Genomic DNA, 12,331 nt, shown 5'->3' with positions numbered 1-12,331 from the left:
TATTGTAAGCCGACATAAGGCATATTGTTTGTAAAGGGTACATAGATCATTTTGTTAGGTCATTATGAGATGATAAAATAAGATTATGGATTATGATAGAGTGTGTGGATGGAATAGGAGAATATAGAGCTGTGTAATGTGAAGGATATGTATATAAATCATTTGTATGTAAATGTTATATCATGCAATGATTTTTAGATGTTTTTAAAGCCATTCTTGGAGGAAAGGAGATAGCGGTAGAAGTGTTTAGGGTTTATGAACTGGTACAAAGCACCAGAACTCTTTTTGGTATTGTAGATGCATTTTGTGAGTTTATCTTTATTGTTTTACTTCAGTAGAAGCTTGTAGTTAGTGAGACTCTTTAGTGATGAGCAATGTGCTCTAGGTAGTGTGCCTTCTTGCATTTGTTGGCCCCCTCTCTATGTAATATCTTTCATATGGCCGACGAATTGATATTGTGGGTCACCAATCCCACTGTGGTTTTTCCCCTTTAAGGTTTTCCACATATAAATTTTGTGTGTTATTGTTTTCATTCATGTGGATGGTTTATTTGCTTCAAGTTATATATTTATTCATTTATCGGTTTATATGTTTATGTTATAAAAGCATAAAATCTTATCTTACTGGCAGAACACTAATTCACCCCCCCCTCTCATTATTCTTGGATCCCAACAATTAGTATCAGAGCTCGGTACCTTAGAAGAAGTTTAACAACTTGAGAAAGATCCCAAAACCAGAATCATTAAACATAGCTATGGAAAAGCAACTTGAGATAGCTCTTGAAGATTATGATGCTGAAAGGATGAAGAACTTAAAAATGCAAGATGAATTGAATTCTACAAATGAATTCATTCTTGTCCTACAAGAAAGGTTATCATTAGCTCAAGCTAGGAGGAAAGAACTTTTGCAAAAATAGGATGATGAAAATACACTCAAGGAACATTGTCAGAAACCGAGTTAGGCAAAGATTCTCATGCAAAATGAAATGCAAGACCTGACTATGAAGATGTCAAAAATTATTGAGGACAAAAAGAAAAAGGAATAAAATCTTACTATTTCTCTGAAGAAAAAATATGAAGAATGTGACGGATTGGCTCATGAGAATGATATGTTGAAAACCAGTTTGGTGCAATCCCAGAATAATGAACAAGAACTTGAAAGACAAGTAATAACTCTGAGAGATGATCTGACTACTGCAAGTGAGTATAAAGAAAAGTTCAGGATCAATGCTGCACAATTGGATGACTTACTGAAAAAACAAAGGCAGAGTGATAATTCTAGAGGACTTGGATTTGTGCAAGGTGAAAGCTCTGGTACTACAAATAAAGATCAAATAACTGGTATGCAGAACTCATCAGAATAGAGGAAATCGGAAAGGCAATCTAATTCTTATAAATTCAATGGTAGCGCTTTGTTTGTAATAAATTTGAGCATATGCCTAAACAATGTAGAAATAATAGAAAATCAAAACTATAATTATGTTCCCGGTCAATGCACAAATTGCAAGAAATATGGTCATAAATTAGAAGAATGCGGAATGAATGTTAAATGTCATGCATGTGGAAAGTTTGGATATTTGGCTAATCATTGTAGGTCAAGGAATGAAACTGGATATGACAAATCAATTCAAAATAACAATGTTACATGTTATGCATGCAACAAAATAGGTCATATTGCTAAGTACTGCAGAAGCAAGACTAAACCGGTTAGCAATGATAAAGAAAATGAGAAAGGAAAGTAGAAGGTAGATGAAATACAACAAGATCACACCAAGAGATGGGTTAGAAAATCTAAAGAAACAAGTGGAGATGCAACTACACCGGTAACTCCACTAGTAGAACAGAGCATTCCTCCACCAGTAGGAAATTCAACCGGTAACTAAGGCATAAGCCTTAGGGGTTGGAAAATTCATTGCAAATCTTGCATATTCCCTGGAGGAGATCAAAAGAGACCTGGAAGAGATCTCAAGAGCTGTGTTAATCATTGATGAAGTTCTACCCAACATAAGACTATGAACAGACATCCGGTAGTGTACATCGTGAAGCATTTATGATAGTGAAGGATAAGGGTTTACTGACTGATAAAAAGGGAAAGTGGATTCATTTTCACTCACCCAACATTCAAGCAATCCAAAGTGAAGCAAAGGCAAATATCAGTTGATTAAGAGAGAGAAAAGGCATTTTGAAAGGATTTCCAGCAATTATCTAAAAAGCAACCAAATCTTCCTACCGACAATCATTTTTAGGTATTTCTTCAAAATGGCATTTGGATCATTTGCTCCTAATTTCATTGCAAATCGCACCATTGTTGAAGTCAAGGATAGAATGAGACCCGTTTTCAAGGAAGTTCTTTGATAGCCAAGAAGGAAGACCTTGCGGGCGCATTCTCTAGGGTTCCTGATGGTGTGATGTATGTAGAAGATGTAATGGGGTATATGCACGAAGTTGTGGTACCAAAAAGGTGCCACACTTAAAAAAAATAATTAAAAAGCGTATAAGGCGCACGCGCTTAGGGCGCGCGGCCTATAGGCTTGGTGTGCGAAGCCTTAGGCTTGGCACACCAAGCCTATAGGGCGTGTGCCCTATAGCGCACACACCTTATAAGGCGTGTGCCTTATAAGGCGTACGCCTTATGTGCATTATAAACAACAAAAAACCCTTGCTCTGCATTTCTACATTCCAAACCTACATTTTGGCATTTTTGGGTGCTATTTTCTTGCGCTCGCCCTTTGCAAAAGCTTGAAATTGGGCATTAAGTTGTCCATATCTCATCAAAATGCCGCCATGCCATCGAAGAGCTCGAAGAGGTATGTATTTTTATTATCTTATTGTCATTTTTTTAAATTAATTTGAAGATTAAACTAGGTTTATTGATTTAAATTTATTTTCATTATCAAAAAATGAGATTAGACAAGAAAATATTGAAAACATTCAATCACCTCCTCATGAAGACCATATTGAAGAAGAAGCACATCAATCAACTCCTCATGAAGACCATATTGAAGAAGAAGCACATCAAGAACCTCCTACAATCCCTAGACACCCCATAGGTACAGAAGAAAACCTATTAGGTCAAATAGAAAATAGCCAAAAAGAGCTTGAAGGTTTAATCACAAGGCTAAAAGATCCCACTGGAACAAACTCCCATAGGACAAACTTTGCCAGTTCTTTGCAATCTATTGTATCTCATATACAATCTATGAGTGGGCAAATAAATTTTTGGTCTCATAAGAAGAAAGAACAAAAGCAATTTTATGCTGACAAATTATCATATGTGGCAGTGAAGAAAAAGAAAATTAATAAATTTGACTTGTGTGCTCTTTTTATGGACCCCCGAACAAATCAACCTTTACACCCTAGATGTAGGAGATTCCCTATTCATTGGTGTCATCATGAAGGGATTAAGAACAATTTTTGGGATAGGTGGTGGATGGTATTTGATCAACCCCCATGCAATAATCATGAGGTACCCCAATATTTTTTGAGAAAACTATACTATGAGTTTGTCCTTAATGAGATCCCAAACTATTTTGATTTTCTAGATTTCCAAGGTAGAGGTGGGGGTTCCTCGCATGATAGAGAGGGTGCACAGTGTGATCCAAATCTCCCACCAAGACCCTTGGCCAGACCTCTGGTGGAGCATGTTATTATTCCTTCCATTGTGAAGGAGAGTATTGAAGTTGAAACTCTAGACTCGATGAGCTCACTCACTCAGAACCTTATAGAGTATGCTAATCCTCTAGTAGAGGGTGATGCGAGTGATGATGTTGATTCTTCTAGGCATCGAGTTCTAGCTCATTTTTGTCGATCTTGTGGTTCTGTTTGCACTTATGATCCTAATAGTTCTGAGAATGCACGTGCACGAGCAGAGTTTTCTATAGAGAACATTGTCATGATAGAATCCTTGCTGAAAAAAACATTTGGCATTGATACCTAGGTGAATTTCATTACAAGTTCATTTCATTCTTTTTATTAAATCTTATATGTAGATTTGAGAATATATCTAAATTAGTAAATTATTATGATAAAAAATCAGGGTCAAAGTGTTCACAATACTAGCAACATTCCTATAGCACCCTTTTTCACTACTTCGTCAACTCCATAGGTATACAACGAGTGAAAAAATATAATTATTATATGTAGATAGTTGAACCTTATGTGAATGATTTTCTAATTACTCATTTTGGATGTCAAATAGTTTGATGCTAGAGTTTCAATATCAACACCTCGTAGTGTATTTCATCAACAATCTTTCACCCAGGTAAACAATTTATCTTTAATGTTGTTATTAAATAATATAGATAGTTTTGGCGATTAATCAATATACTTTGTTTAATTTTCAGATGTAGAATTCAGAGACTCCTCCTTCTGTCTGTGCGTCAATGGAGTGCAGTGTTGCTGTAGCAGTAGCAAATTCAACTGCTTTAACAGAAGTATGAGACATATTTGTAAATTTAGTAAATTCAGCATTACATTTGTTATCTTAATAATATGTTATTGAAAAATTTAGCGACACTTGTATTTAGTTTAATTTATATTGTGATGCTTACAAGAGGGGCTTGTCACTCCAGATCATGAACGTGCACCTATTGTGGATGAACATCATGATTATTTGTATGCGGTAAGTGATTATTATATTATATGTCATTCTAAAATTCAATTTTTGTATATGCTAACATCATTCTTTTCATTGTATCAGGTGGAGTTACAAAAAAGTCTGGAGAGGAGGTCGAGTGGACGTACTCGAAAGACACCTACATCATATACATCTCCATCCCCTCGACAGGAAAAGATATCTTGTGATCTGTTTCCTTCCCCTAGAGGGAAATGAATAGAATAGGGTCCTATGTTGTATGCCTATATGGCAATTTTAAACATATGTTTTGTATTATGAATATGTGACATTCTATCGCCATATGGCTTTTGGCAAGCTCCTATTTGACTTTATTCGATACCATGTTGTATGCCTATATGGAAAATTCAAACATATGTTTTGTATTACGAATATGTGACATTCCATGTCCATATGGCTTTTGGCAAGCCCCTATTTGACTTTATTGGATATCATGTTGTATGCCTTTATAGCAATTTTGAACATATGTTTTGTTTTATGAATATGTGAAATTCTAAGTCCATATGGCTTCAAGCCTATTTGTTTGTATTGGATATATTTGATAGTTTTAATGGTATACAATGTTGCATGGATTTGTAGCTTTTTGGTTAATGCAAATCATTTATCATGGTTATCCATAATTGTAGTACAAATGATTAGATGAATATTTGCACAAAGTTTATTATTACTTAAGCTTTGAACCTAAATATGTGCTTGTAATCCAAGACACAAGCCACCCTGACGTGTATGAGTTGACGGTTCAGTGCCGCAACACGACCCCGCAGGATCAGACGGATCATTCTTATGATTAACGGGCACAGAGAAATGCGATGTCGAATATTGACAACTTTGAGCAATTTGAGCACTTGGGCGATTTGGCTACTAGGGTGTGGCCCGCAATGATCAAGTGAGTTAGAGAGAAAAAAGAAAGCATTCCAAGCATAAACCTAGCCACCCTGATGCGTACAAGCTGACGGTTCAGTGCCACGATGAGCGGATTGAAAGATGGGGCATTGTGTAACTTTTCATTGAACTCATCTAATGCTTTTTGTCGCGACCGAGAAAGAGTCGCTACGAGCAACTGGATCTGTGTCTACCCAAACCGAGAGAGGCTTTTTTACAGTGCCATAACAAAACCCCATAGGATGAGATGAATCATTCTTATGATTAACAGGAACAGAGAAACGTGATGCCAAATATTGACAACTTTGAGCAATTTGAGCACTTGGGCGATTTGGCTGCTAGGGTGTGGCCCGCAATGATCGAGCAAGTTGGAGAGAAATAAGAAGGTATTACAAGTGTAAATTCAACCACCTTGATGTGTACGAGCTGACGGTTCGGTGCCGCGAGGAGCGGATTGAAAGATGGGGTATTGTGCAACTTTTCATTGAACTCATTTGAAGCTTTTTGTCGCGATCGAGAAAGAGTTGCCACGAGCAACTGGATCTGAGTCAACCCAAACCAAGAGAGGATTTTTTAGGGTGCCATAACACAACCCCGTAGGATCAGACGAATCATTCTTATGATTAACGAGCATGGAGATACGCGATGCCGAATATTGACAACTTTGAGCAATTTGAGCAGTTGGGCGATTTGGCTGCTAGGGTGTGGCCCCCAATGATCGGGCGAGTTGGAGAGAAAAAAGAAGGCATTCCAAGTGTAAAACTAGCCACCTTTATGCGTACAAGCTGACGGTTCAATGCCGCGATGAGCAGATTGAAAGATGGGGCATTGTGCAACTTTTCATTGAACTCATTTGACGCTTTTTGTCACGACCAAGAAAGAGTCGCCACGACCAACTGGATCTGATTCTACCCAAACCAACAAAGGATTTTTAGAGTGCCATAACACAACCCTACAGGATTAGATGGATCGTTCTTATGATTAACAGGCACGGAGAAATGCGATGCCGAATATTGACAACTTTGAGCAATTTGAGCACTCGGGCAATTTGGCTACTAAGGTGTGGCTCGCAACGATTGGGTGTGTTGGAGAGTAAAAAGAAGGCATTCCAAGTGTAAACCCAGCCAACCCAACATGTACGAGCTGATGGTTCGGCACCGCGACGAGCGGATTGAAAGATGGGGCATTGTGCAACTTTTCATTGAACTCATCTGACGCTTTTTGTCGCTACCGAGAAAGAGTCGCAATGAGAAAATGGATACGAGTCTACCCAAACCAAGAGAGGCTTTTTTAGAGTACCATAAAAAAACCCTATAGGATCAGATGGATCATTCTTATGATTAACAGGAATGGAGAAACATGATGCCGAATATTGACAACTTTGAGCAATTTGAGCACTTGGGCAATTTGGCTGCTAGGGTGTGGCCCGCAACGATCAGGTGAGTTGGAGAGAAAAAAGAAGAAATTCCAAGGGTAAAACTGGCCACCCTAACACGTATGAGCTGACGGTTCGGTGCCGCGACGAGCCGATTGAAAGATGGGGCATTCTGCAACTTTTCATTGAACTCATATGACACTTTTTGTCGCGACCAAGAAAGAGTCGCCATGAGAAAATGGATCCAATTCTACCCAAAATGGGAGAGGAATTTTTAGAGTGCCATAACATGACCCCGTAGGATCAGATGGATCATTCTTATGATTAACAGGCACAAAGAAACATGATGCCGAATATTGACAACTTTGAGCAATTTGAGCACTTGGGTGATTTGGCTACTAGGGTGTGGCCCGCAATGATCGGGCGAGTTGGAGAGAAAAAAGAAGGAATTCCAAGCGTCAATCCAACCACTCCCACATGTATGAGATGACGGTTCGGTGCCACGATGAGCGGATTGAAAGATAGGGCATTGTGCAACTTTTCATTGAACTCATTTGACCCTTTTTGTCGCGACCGAGAAAGAGTCACCACGAGCAACTAGATCTGAGTCTACACAAACCGAGAGAGGCTTTTTTAGAGTGCCATAAAACAACCTCGAAGGATTAGACTGATCATTCTTATTATTAATGAGCACGGAGAAATGTGATGCCGAATATTGACAACTTTGAGCAATTTGAGCACTTGGGCAATTTGGCTGCTAGGGTGTGGCCCGCAATGATCAGGCGTGTTGGAGAGAAAAAAGAAGGAATTACAAGCATAAACCTAGCCACCCCGATGCGTATGAGCTAATGGTTTGGTGCCACGATGAGAGGATTGAAAGATGGGGCATTGTGCAACTTTTCATTGAACTCATCTGACGCTTTTTGTTGCGACCGAGAAAGAGTCGCCATGAGCAACTGGATCCAAGTCTATCCAAACCGAGAGAGGCTTTTTTAGAATGCCATAACACAACCTCGTAGGATCAGATGGATCATTCTTATGATTAATGGGCATGGAGAAACGCGATGCCGAATATTGACAACTTTGAGTAATTTGAGCACTTGGGCGATTTGGCTGCTAGGGTTTGCAATGATTTGGCGAGTTGGAGAGTAAAAAGAAGGCATTCCAAGTGCAAACCTAGCCACCCCAATGGGTATGAGCTAATGGTTCAGTGTCGTGATGAGTGGATTGAAAGATGGGGCATTGTGCAACTTTTCATTGAACTCATCTGATGCTTTTTGTCACAACTGAGAAAGAGTCGCCACGAGCAACTGGATCCCATTCTACACAAAATGAGAGAGGCTTTTTTAGAGTGCCATAACACGACCCCGTAGGATCAGATGGATCATTCTTATGATTAATGGACACAGAGAAATGCGATGCTGAATATTGACAACTTTGAGCAATTTGAGCACTTGGGCAATTTGGCTGCTAGGGTGTCGCCCATAATGATCAGGCGAGGTGGAGAGAAAAAAGAAGGCATTCCTAGTGTAAACCCAGCTACCCTGATGCGTATGAGCTGATGGTTCGGTGCCACGACAATCGGATTGAAAGATGGGGCATTGTGCAACTTTTCATTGAACTCATCTGACGCTTTTTGTCACGATCGAGAAAGAGTCGCCACGAGCAACTGGATCCGAGTCTACCCAAACCGAGAGAGGATTTTTTAGAGTGCCATAACATGACCCCACAGGATTAGATGGATCGTTCTTATGATTAACAAGCATGGAGAAACGCGATGCCGAATATTGACAACTTTGAGCAATTTGAGCACTTGGGCAATTTGGTTGCTAGGGTGTGGCCCGCAACGATCGGGCGAGTTGGAGAGAAAAAAGAAGGCACTCCAAGAGTAAACCCAACCACCCCAACATGTACGAATTGATGGTTCGGTGCCACGATGAGCAGATTGAAAGATGGGGCATTGTGCAACTTTTCATTAAACTCATCTAACGCTTTTTGTCACGACTGAGAAAGAGTCACCACGAGAAACTGGATCCGTGTCTACCCAAATTGATAGAGGCTTTTTAGAGTGCCATAACATGACCCTGCAGGATCAGATGGGTCGTTCTTACATGTCACTAACATTGAGAAAAACCATGCTGAATTTTGACAATTTTTCACACTTTGAGTGATTGACAACAAATGAGCATTATTTACATCTTTTACCATATTAATAGGGTATAATTCATGAAATGTTCCCATGTGATCTCTAATTGTCCAAAATGACATTATCTACATAAAATCACACAAAACAAGACAAAAACATTTACATATATCCAAATAAGATTGATATTACAATTTTTACATTTATATTTAATCCAATGAACCATCTAGATCTGTTCTACTCTTTATCGTGTCTAGTATGGCGTCATGGTTAGACTCATGAACCTTCCATAGGTTCTTGTTTAGTGGTCTACCCCCATATCTGATCAAATGAACATTTGAAGCTACAACAAGGTTAGAATAATGAAGAATCTTCCTATGTGTCTCGAAGTCCTCGAACAACCACAAGTTAGACTTCTTCACTGGGTACCTTCTAAGCCATGTACCAGTAACAACTACTGATCCTATGGGGTACTCAATATTTTCTCCATCTACCACAGGGCGATCCAATTTCTTTTTTGCGTCCACACAATGACACAGGTAATAGTCTATTCTTTCTTCATTGTCTTCAGCTGCAATTACTGCATAAACATGCCTTGCAATGATAAAGTGAGAAGAATTTAGCAAACAACTAAGGTAAAATATTAAAGTACAAAAATTGCATGTGGATAATTTACCTGGTTGGACTAAATCTGACACATGGTCAAAGTTAATTGGTGCTTCCATCTGTGTGAGTTGTAGTGCACTCAGAGGTCGGTATGTCTCAAGTGGGATTAGAGGTCTCATACACCATTCGTCCACCCACTCCTTTGACTCACAGTCATTATAGGCACCATCTCTACATGAAGAACAATAACATGCCATCTGCTGCATATGGACAGTCCATGAACCTACATTAGGGCTTTTGAAAGAGTGTAGATCATGTCAATGTACAACAATCTTCTAATTTTGCAATGTTAGTATCATCTACCAACCAAAAAAATCTGTGAACTAAAGACTTACCTTGATTACCTGGACCAATTGTACCATTGCACCATTGAACAATTGATTTTGCATCTTTCAAGTTTGCATTCCCTTTGTACTTTAACTCTTCTCATGCTAAAGCTCTTTTAATACATGCTCCTGCACCATCATGCTCCCCTTTTCCATGCCCAGCCTCAGAGAAATTCCACATATGTTGAATAGCAGTCAACTTATGCATCCTACTCAACCAATAAAACATCCGAGAGTTCTTAAATTGCGATGCACAATTATCTGACCATATGATATGTTGACGGAATGATATGCCTCGGCTAGCCAAATCATCGTAGAATATCTAAAAACAACGTTGCACAAACTCTGTAGAGTGTGAGCGATCATCACTGATGTAAAAATGATACTCCCTCAATATCTTCCTATCCTCTTCCATACTATAATGTGCATGAATGAATGCTATATGCACAAATATGGCAACTTGTGTGGATTTGTAATATTGTGATTACACCTCGTTCTGCGGTTGTAGTGTGTAGTTCTCTACAAAGTCAACAATTGAAACGATTGTATGAAGTGGAAATGTGTCCTTGCATAGCTTAAATTGTGAGTCCAACCAACGAGCTCGATGGTTATGCCTTGCATACTCATACACTATATTCTCATGAAAGATGCCCATAAACTGATACAATGGAATCTTCTCACTAACAAATTCACACCTTTTTGCTTCTTTTCCATCTTTTAGCATGTAGGCCACTATCTTATATTTTCCAAATTCTACTAATTCATTACCAATTTCTTGTCCAATATCCATATGTTAACAAATTTGTAAATGTCGCAATCCACCACAATCAACACATGTGCCATCCAAGCAACACTTATTGTAATATACTTGACCATCTACTCTTTCACATAAGATGCTAGATATGAATTCCCTTGAAGATGTCGGTGGACCATTTATGTTGCATTCCTGCAAAACATTGTCAGCATGCAAATCTATACATATGCGTTGATAAACATCATAATGGTTAGAAAATTCAATATGTACTCTACAACAACAAGTTGTGCGTGTGTGATTTATTTTGACATAAAAAGGCTTTACCATTTCAAAGAAGCTTTGACTCATTTTTATTTGAGGATACATACATTGAAACTTGGCAAAAAATTGTGTTTGAGTCATATCCAAAAAATGTTTCGGATGTGGATCATGGATTTTACTACCAATCCTCCTTCTTACAACATCTCTTTGATTTGGAGAGACCCTTGTGTTATTCTTCCAAAAATCTTCAATTAGGGATCTCAAGGCTTCAACAATTGCTTTATCTTTCCGTGGTAATCTACCGGAAAATGCCCATAACTCATTGTTATATGGATCCTCCACTCTTTGTCGCCTTCCCAAAGCTCCCATTAGACTTTGTCTACTTATCTTCAATTGTTTACTTGTCTTTCTAAGGAGGCGAGTTTTCTTAGTTTGAGTCCTTACAATTGTTGATGTAATGACACGTCGTGTGGCATTACTATCTTTTGTGCATGAGTTAGAACCAACAGTATCATATGCATTCATCAGATTCTTCACAATAGATTTGTCGCTTGATTCAATCGATGTTCTTAGCCCAAGAATCTTCATTATAGGCCTAAATTTCAGATTTCTCATCATTTCAACAAATAGTTGACATCTTCTTGTCTCATTTAAAGGCTCAAGAAATAATTTCCATATCTGGTTAGCATGTCTTTGACAAGTATGCTTCAGAAACTTGTCAACCATTGGTTTCAAAACATTAGCATCAATATCAATCAAATACTTAGGCTTTCTATGCAAAACTCTAGGAGGTGTTCTCAAACTTTGAGTTATCTCAAGATTAGGAATGTCAACAACATTAGGGATAGGTGGCATACCTTCAAGCAGAGATGAAAATGATGACATACCTTGAAATTGAGGTGTACAAGATGGTGTAGCTGCAGTACTTGATGTCAGTCGTGAAGTACTTGCAACGTCAAATGTCATAGAGGGAGTGCATTCAATATGAGATGTTGTAGACACCAATAGTGTGCCAATAAGAGATGGTGTGCCTTCAACTTGAGATGTAAAAGATGGGGTGCCTTCAACTTGAATTGTTGTAGACATGCTCTCAACCTCGGGATTCAATTGTCTCATTGCACGAAGGTTTTGCATCCATTGCCTTTGTGTGGCCAATTTTGTCTCTCTCTTAGATTGGATGGATATTTCATGTTACTCTTCAATTGGCACCTCTTCAATTGACACCTCTTCTTCTATGGTATTCAATTTCCTTTGTTCATGAAGTTGCTTCATTCCTTCTCTTTTTTTTGCAT

This window comes from Cryptomeria japonica, chromosome 7, assembly GCF_030272615.1.
Source record: "Cryptomeria japonica chromosome 7, Sugi_1.0, whole genome shotgun sequence".
In the NCBI taxonomy this organism is placed as follows: Eukaryota; Viridiplantae; Streptophyta; class Pinopsida; order Cupressales; family Cupressaceae; genus Cryptomeria; species Cryptomeria japonica.
Note: the sequence above shows the minus strand (reverse complement) of the source record.